We start from the raw sequence: 8,715 nt of genomic DNA on the forward strand, positions 1-8,715 counted from the left end.
ACAGGCCCAGTGCAGTACTTGAATGGATAAACGAATGAATCCAAGACGTATCAGAGAAATCAGGAATTGACAAGTTTATAGAATTGAATGGTGGCCAAAGAAACAGTGCAGAGTAGAATCACTGCCCTGGAGCAGCTCACAAAGGGTCTGGGGAGCAAATCTCCAGAGCAGGAAACAGGCGGGGAGCTGCCGGCAGGCATGAGGCACAGCTGGAGGCCACCTCACCCCCAGGGGTGGCTGGAGTCTCCTCTGACAGCCTGACCCGTCCCAACACGTGGGTCACAGGGGAAGTGCAGAGAAAGAGGAAAGGGGACATATGGAAGGGTCTGCACTGGCACTCTCCCAGCTTGCTAAATGAGCAGTGGCGCCTCAGCACAAACACACGGACCCCAGACACGGGCAGACGCCCCAGGCAGTGCAGACCACTCTACAGGGTCACTGTGGACACAGGGACCATGGACTCGCGGACAGCCCCAGGGGCACCTTCCATGTGGAGAGCAGCCTCCGCAGGACAACCAGTGCCTGGCAGCTGTCACTGCCTCCAGGCACACCCAGCACCCCAACCATGTCACAGCATAATTTTCAAAAGCCAAAAGACAATTTATGCAAACGGTATTTAGTGAGGGAGCTTAAGGGACAGGGAAGCTGGTCCACAGCACTGCAGGAGCTGGAATTCACAGTCCTTCAGGAAAGGGACACTCAAATAAGCTCTTTAAATTGGAGAAAAGAAATCCATAACTTTTGGACTTATCTTTACCAGACAGAAATAATCTGCATCTCCACAAGACAAATATCTACAAATCAGCATATTAAATCAGTGTCTGGACTCTAATTGGGAGTAAACAGCAAAGACAAACAGAAGTACATTTGCTAGAAAATTAAATAATCTTGGGTGAATCTGTTAAACAATGGCCCCATATGACAGTACAAAGCACGCAGTCTTCTTTTCTTCTTGCTTTATTTCCAAGTATGAAATAGTTTTTCTTTCAGTGGTAACTGCTGGCTGGGCCCGGGCCCTCCCAGGGATGCTCCCATGGCTCGGTGCGGAACGTCAGAGGTCTGCTGTTTCCCCTCTCCTCCCCTCCCCACCATCCCCACCTAAAATGTGAAACTTACAGGGACCTCTTAGCACCAACAGGGTGAGAACAGGGACTGAAAATCCCAAGAGATCACTATCTACCCCATGCCAGAACATGGGACAGTGTCTGCTCAAGGCTCATTGCATATTTATGAACATACAAACCACCAGGTGAATAAACAAACCAAGGACGGCTGCAAGTTGGCCTTGACGCTTTAGAGGGTCCCGGTGCAGGGCTCACTCCACGGCTGAGCTTCCCAGGAATCCCCAACTGCCGACAAAGATTCTCCTGACCACACTTTAGTTAGGCCCCTGAGCCCTCTTCTCCACCAGGCCTCAATCTTGGGCTTTTAGCAAGAATCCTGCTAAGACAGTTTAAAGAGAACTCCCCACCCTTGATAGGTGATGCCCCTGCCTTGGTATCTCCTCTTAGAAATTTCTCATCCACCCACCTCTTCATCCTGCTCGCTGGTGACAAATCCCATCTGCCTTCGCTGTATTTGGAGTTGAGACCGATCTCTCTCCTCCATTGCAACAGTCTTAAATAAAATCTTTCTTACCATTTTGACAAGTGTCAGAATCTTCCTTAGCCCTGGCCTATTCAAGCAGAAAATGGAACGTCTATAGTCATCATGACGGACTTGGTGCGTCCAGGTACAGAGTCCAGACTCCGTGCCCTGGAGGAGCCCCCAGAACTGTCTGGCCAGGACCACTGGTCAAGACACTTCCTTTTAGCTGCGTCACAGGGAAAAATGAGAACGTGAAGGGCAGTATAGTATTGCTGATAAAAGGAAAGGCTCCAACACAACACAGAACTGAGTTTAAATTCTAATTGCCACTTAGTAACTGTGAAACCTTAGGCAAGTTACTTTGTGCTAAAAGCTTACATTCTTCATCTGCAAAATGAGGTTTATAAAACCTATCTCATCAATTGTTGTGGCACAGTTTTATTATGTTATAACTATATTATAAATTTATCTATCAAATATTTTATCAGTTGCCCAAAGTTTAGTAAAATCAGCCCAGCACCAGTTAAAATTCTTAAATTATCTCAAAATTTTTTTAAAAGCCATATAAATTTTTGTGATGTCTTACTATATTTATAATTTTTATCAACTAGATTACTTTTTAATATTGGAAATACATTTATAAAAAAATTTCTGATTCAAAAAGTAACCATGTTCTTTGCAGAAAATTCAGAGAGCACAAAGAAACATTTTTAAAAACTACCCATAATCTCATCTTTCAAAGACAATGATTACAAACATTTTACATATTTCTAGTCTTTTTCTATTATTAATTGCTCTTAAAAATTGAGATCATGACTAGACACCCTTCTTCCAAGTGAAGTATCACAAGAATGGAAAAACAAGCACCACATGTACTCACCATTAAATTGGAACTACTAATCGAACAACATTCGTGTGCACATATGGAAATAATATTCGGTGGAAATCAAGCAGGAGGGAGGGGGAGGAAGGGATGGGTAAATTCACACCTAATGGGTACAATGCACACTTATAACTTTAACTCAAATAGTACAAAAGCAACTTATGTAACCAAAATGTCTGTACCCCGTAAAATATTCTGAAATTTAAAAAAAACTGAGATCATGCTTTTTTATAATCTGCTTTTGTGTGTCTTAATTTATTATGACCATATTCCCAAATCATGATGTTACGTGATTCTCCTACAGTATCATACTTAGTGGGTGCACAATGTGGACCTGAGTTACTTAACCCACTGTTGAACATTTAGGTTATTTCAAATGCTGCATGCCATAAATAAGATGCCATCACTGCCCTGCATATGAACCTTTGGACACATCTCTGATCATTTCCTTAGGATCTCAGATACGAAGTTACAGAGTCAAGTATAAGCACATATGGGTAGTTTTTCTCCACCAGGGCTGTACCAAGCAAGTGTGAATACTCAGTTCTCCTCCACAATGCCAGGTAATTTTATCTGAAAATAAATCTGGCTTACGCATTCAGCAAGCACCTTCATATTAGGCACTAGAGTAGACACCGAACATGAAAAGGCCCCCGCCCTCCAGCAGCAGCAAGCTGGCAGGGAAACACCCACCAAGCAGCCATCTCATGGGCATAACCGCAGGACAAAGACAGCAGGGGCCGGTCCCAGGCAATCCTCAGCAGGGAGAACCAGCCTGGTGTGGGGTCTGAGGCAGCCCCTGGGAAAAGGGCACACAGAGCTAGGCCTGAGGACAGGCAGATGTGGCCGGAGGGAAGCACCAGCCAAGAGCAAGAGAGAGAAACTGTCTCAAAGGTACATAAAAGGTACCCTTTTAGCACTAGGTGAATGTTTCTAAGGTGCTTAAAACATCTGTTCCATGAAGTATTGACAGTTTAACCTGCAATTTTATTTGTTATAAACTTGTTCATCAAACATGGAAATAGAAAAAAAGAAACCAAGAGTATGGCTAGAACCTCTGTTCTAAGGAAAAATGAGAGGAGGCCAGAGTAGATGGGCCAGATTAGTGAAGGCCTTAGAAGCCAAACTAAAATGCCTACACTTTGTCCACAAGGAAACCAATCGTCATTCATGGCTCCTCAGCAAGTGCTTTCAGAAAACACTGCTCCGCCCATGTGGGAACCAGAGGCAGGCAAGACTGGAGGCAGCCGAGGGGCTATCGTGGACACTGGTTGTCACGGCTGCCCAGGATCCAAAACCTCCCTACTCTGGAGGAATCCCAAGATGGGGGCCATGCAGAGCCCCACTTCTCTATGCTGAAAACAAAGGGCAGAGACCCTCTTCGAACCCCCAGATATACCAAAGGCGTGAGATCTGCGCTCAGCCACACTCCCACGCTCACGCACTAAGTACTCACCTACTACCTCCTACACTCCAAGTCCCCAGCTGGCAGCTCTTGACACAGCGATGAACAAGACAGAGCCCCTACGATGAAGCCTCTTGACAGCAGGAGGCAAAGGCTCAGAGTCCGCTGGAGAAGAAGCCTAGTGGGAGAGCGATATGTGCGTCAAAATGTGCCCAACTGTATACGCATGTGCCATTTATGTCCAAAGCCCCCCAGCACCCACTCCAGCCCCACCGGCCAGACCGGAGCACATTATCAGCTCTGTCTGGCTGCTTTTCTGTCAAAGACGCGCTTGGGTAGTAAAGAAGGCAGCCAACAGTGCATGTCAGGGATGTCACCTGCCCCGGTCACAGCTGGCAATCAACAGGGAAGCAAGATTGGGTCCTGCCAGCCTCCAAACCCTGGCGTCCTTTTCCTAGGCACAACCTCATCTAGCGCTGCTGCACACTGGGGTGACGGTGCCTGCCAGCCTGCGTGCCAGGAGGGCCAAGGGCCTCGCTCCAGAGCTGCCCTATCGGTGTCCGTACCCAGAGCTTGCTCCTGCCCACAAGTCATTCTCAGTCACTAGCCCAGTCCAGGGCCCCAGCAGGAGGGCTGGGACTGAAAGGTCTCTTCTCTGGCTTTTCTCAGTAGCCCAGAGCTCCGTGCCCTTGGCCTTCCTGCCCCACGGAGCTCCACAAAACCCCTCAGAGGCTGATGAAGCACAATGTGAAAACCACTGTCGCTGAAAGTAGAAGGAAAATGTGTGTACACCATTTATATACAAATTTATAATGCCTCATTTATCCAGAATTCAGGATAAGATCCAATACAAATCAACAAGTTCATGAATTAAAGCTAAAACAACTTACTCCCAGGAAACTTCCTTAGGCTCTTATCAACTATGGACTAGTTTTCTAATCAGTTCTGACATTTGGTTCCTGAGCGCCCCAGACAGGGCAGTACAGGGACTTAGGCAGGAACACTGACAGCAGAGGGAAGTGCTGACAGCTGGCTGCGGAAAAGAGAAGGGCAGAAAACTTTAAAAAGTGGGAAGACATATAGTTTTCATGCCTTTCCACCTTATAAGAAAAAAAGGAAAAGGGGAAACGGCTGCATATGCCTCAACAAGCCTAAGAATATCACTGTTTACATCATAACAAATTATGTTTAAAATGATGACTTGAGATCACCACGAAAAGTTTACATCACATTCAGCACATTCCATTTAAGAATGTGAAGATATATTTTAGAAAGATTCCCATCTGAAATGAGATACTCTGGTGCTTAATGGGCAAAAATCTAAACTATCCGGAAACCACTATTCAGAAAGTTACTATCCTCTTGTCATAGGTGGCCATGGCTTTACTATAATTGACTTTATAATAATTTGCATGAATCCATAGAGAGTTAATTTGGGGGGCTAAAGTCCTGACAGGAACGGGATTAATACTGCCCACTTTTGTAGAACCTAGCATAGAGACATACATGGATGTGTGCACGTAGGTATGAACAGACACACTGAAGGATACAATTTGGTCCATCTTACATTAAATGTTCTGTAAGAGCTGAATGAAATAGATTCCTCTTTATTAATATTTGTTTACAAGGAAAATGCTAGGCCAAGTATGGTGGCTCGTGCCTGTAATCCCAGCGCTTTGGAAGGCTGAGGCAGGAGGATAGCTTGAAGCCAGGAGTCCAAACCTACAGTGAGCTATGATCATGTCACACTGCACGCCAGCCTGGGCGACAGACACAGCACGGTCCTGTCACAAAAAAGAAACAAAAGTGGTTGGCGGGTGAGGAGGAAGAAAACCACTACCCAGGAGCTGGCTTTTTTGGCTGGCAAAGGCCCTGATTTACTGCAGGTGTAGAACTCAAATCATTTAACCTCTGTACATCACTGACTTCCTTATTTGTAAAAATAAGATGACGATTTACCTCTCAAGTTAGGAGAATTTTAAACTGCTACCAAAAAATCCTTTAAAAATACATTGTTATATTTATATAAATAATTTAACTTTAATATGCTCTAAACCTCTGAAGATTTTCCCAATAGAACACCTTACAAAGAAAGAGATGTCTCAAAAGCAAATTAAAATAAAGTTATTTATACTTATTACAAAGCTCTATAGAAATAACTGACGGCATTAGGGTTGCCTCATTTTCAAAGTAATAAAAGAAAGGTTGCAATAAACTCCTCTGAATGCATTTCCATAGCATGTAACCCTAGTTTCCACGGAGCTAAGAGTTGCTCTTATGATTTCAATTAAGCCAACCATCTTTCTTACCACCCACCTTTCCTTGAAGGAGGTGGCAACTCAGCAGTTAAATACATTTAACAATACATGCATTTAAGCTTGTAACAAAGGAGTTGCAAAGATTCTGCCAATGTACTAAGTTACCAAGCTCTAACACCTGCGCAAAATGAAATCAGGTTTATGTCAGGAATTTTTTTTTTTTTTTTTTGAGACAGAGTCTCGTTCTGTTGCCCTGGCTAGAGTGCAGTGGTGTGATCACAGCTCACTGCAGCCTCAAACTTCTGGGCTCAAGGGATCTTCCTGCCTCAGCCTCCCCAAAGTGCTGGGATTACAGGTGTGAGCCACTGAGCCTGGCCTATGTGAGGAATTTGATCAGTTCCACCCATTCATATTTTCTCCCCGGGCCTAAATAACAAGCACGCGGTAGAAGGGGAAGGAGCAGGAGGTGGAGAAGGGAAGGTCTGAAAAACAAAAATAAAAATCTCAAGGCAGCAGGATGACAAGTCACCAGTTTTGAAGGGATCGAAATTGTAAAGGGCCTGAAACAAACAATTTAGGGACCCTCTTTTCAAACTAGAGAACACATTATAAACGTAAGACTGCTGAGGCCCCAGTGTCTGGGAAGGGGCCCATATAAGTGAGAGACCCAGAGCCTGAACTTCATTTTCGTGGATGGGGTAGAATTTCAGGATGCTAAAAACTGCAAGTGTTGTCAGAAGTCACGTACTGTAGTCTTCTCAGTGGGCCACAGCTGATCGGAGATTTCCATACTCTGGAAGATTAGGCGGTTAGAAACTAAACAAAAAACTGGGAGAGAAGGTGGTCAAGAAATGCTATACGTATATATACAGAGAGAGAGAGAGAGAGAGAGAGAAGAGTGGTGAGGACCCTGGCACAGTTATGGTACTGGTGCTTTTCAAGAACACAACTGGTAAGAAAAGCACAATTAGAGTTCCAAGACGAAAGGAATAGCGAGGTCAGGGGAAAACCCACTAATGGGGGAGCTTGGAGATGCAGAAGGAGGAGGAGGGGGGAACCAAAATATAGAGAACACACGTGGAGGCTGCAGTGGTGGCAGAGCGAGCAGCTTCTACCAGCAGGGTCCAAAGAGGGGCAGGCCTGAGAGGATACCGAGAGACGGAGGTAAAGACAAAAGGACGCTAGACACAGAGGGACTCGGGAAGACACCTAACACGCTGGGGAGTGGGGACCCTGGTGCTCCAGACCTGGCCCCCAATCTGTGTTTCTCACTCTCTGACTCATCTACGCAGGGGCTCAGGCCGTCATCAAGCCACCCTCTCGCCTCTTTGCCTCCGGTTTTCTCCATCTCAAGTCCGGGTTTTCGGGTCCCCGAATGACGGCAAAAGCCCTGACAAGCTGCAGACTCTCCCACACCACCCCCCCTGCACCTGACGGACGGATTTTTCTTTTTTAATACCAACGTCTGGGCATATTACTTCCTCGCTCCACGTAAGCAACGTATCTTGTCCCAGGAACGCTGAACCGCTGAAGTTCCCCAAATACATCAGACTGAAACCTTCACGTCTTAACCGTTTCTGCTCCCTCGGCCGGAATCAGGAATAGCCTCTCAATTCTCTTTCACCGCCCAACTCCCACTTACTCGAAACTCAGCTCGAATTCCTCCTTTCTGGAAACTTCCAGGCCCTCCCGGGGCAAATCAGCTCCAAGACACCCCCTGCCCCCTGCGCCGCCGGGCCCGCGTGGCGCTCGGCGTCTCCCCCTCGCAGGCAGGGCCCCGTCTCTTCCCTCTCCTCCCCGGGGAGGACAGACCTGTGAGGCGCGGGGCCCCGGTTCCGGGCCAGCCACAAACGCCCAGAGGGAAGACGAGGAGAGAGGTCGCCTCTTCAAGGACGACCAGAGAAGTCGCGCGGCCGCCAGGGACGGCAGACCCGACCCGAAAACGACACGCAGGAACCAGACCCGCCCTAAGGGGACGGGCCGGGTCGGGGTTGACCCCACAGGAGCCCCGCGGCGGCCCCGGCCCTCGTCAGGCGCAGCAGCCGCCCGGCCCGCGGACCCGCCGCGGGGAAAGCGGGGACGGGGCGCGGCCGGGACGGCACCCGAGCGCCGTGGTCCACGGAATGACACGCACGAGGGTCGGACGCGAGGGACAAACGGCCACCCAGAACGGGTCGGCCCTACCTGGAGAAGCCACCAGAAACGCGTCCCCTCGGCCTCAGTGCCGCAGCAGCGCAGCACCGCCGCGCTCATTTCCGCTTCCGTTGGAGGCGCTTCCGCACGAGGGCCCGCCCCGTTCTCGGGGACTGCGCCTGCGCGGCTGGACGCCGGAGGCGCCGGAGGGAGAGAGGCGCGCAGGCGCGGGGGGCGGGCGCGGGGCGCGCAGGCGCCGGCGGAGCGAGACGCTCAGCATGTTGCCCCGGAAACCACGAGGCGCTTCGAAGGCCCGGGGTCACGTCGTCAGCTCGCTTCCCGCAGGCGCTTCGCTCTTGGTTCCACGGACACCATCCTGCCGGGCCGAGAGGCGGCTGTGCAGGCTGACGGCCCGGGCCGCCCCAGGCTCTGCCTGGCTGGGTGCGCGC

At 48.7% G+C, this 8,715-nt stretch overlaps 1 protein-coding gene across 8 annotated transcripts in view; it reads right to left on the minus strand.

The window, feature by feature from the left end:
• FAM120B (family with sequence similarity 120 member B) overlaps positions 1-8,376 on the minus strand; it is an 85,398-nt gene extending 77,022 nt beyond the window's left edge. For 5 of the 8 annotated variants that reach the window (XM_069487951.1, XM_069487950.1, XM_069487947.1 and 2 more), the window contains exons 1-2: positions 8,318-8,376; positions 3,927-4,053 (exon numbers count right to left, since the gene is read on the minus strand). The gene's annotated coding sequence lies outside the window, so the exon portion shown is untranslated. Of the gene's footprint in view, positions 1-1,638; positions 1,688-3,926; positions 4,054-7,775; positions 8,035-8,317 lie in introns of those variants that run through there. The other 3 variants (XM_069487944.1, XM_069487948.1, XM_069487949.1) reach the window with 3 other exon arrangements.
• Positions 8,377-8,715: the final 339 nt, after the last annotated feature.

Source organism: Eulemur rufifrons, chromosome 15, assembly GCF_041146395.1.
Source record: "Eulemur rufifrons isolate Redbay chromosome 15, OSU_ERuf_1, whole genome shotgun sequence".
Lineage (NCBI taxonomy): Eukaryota > Metazoa > Chordata > Mammalia > Primates > Lemuridae > Eulemur > Eulemur rufifrons.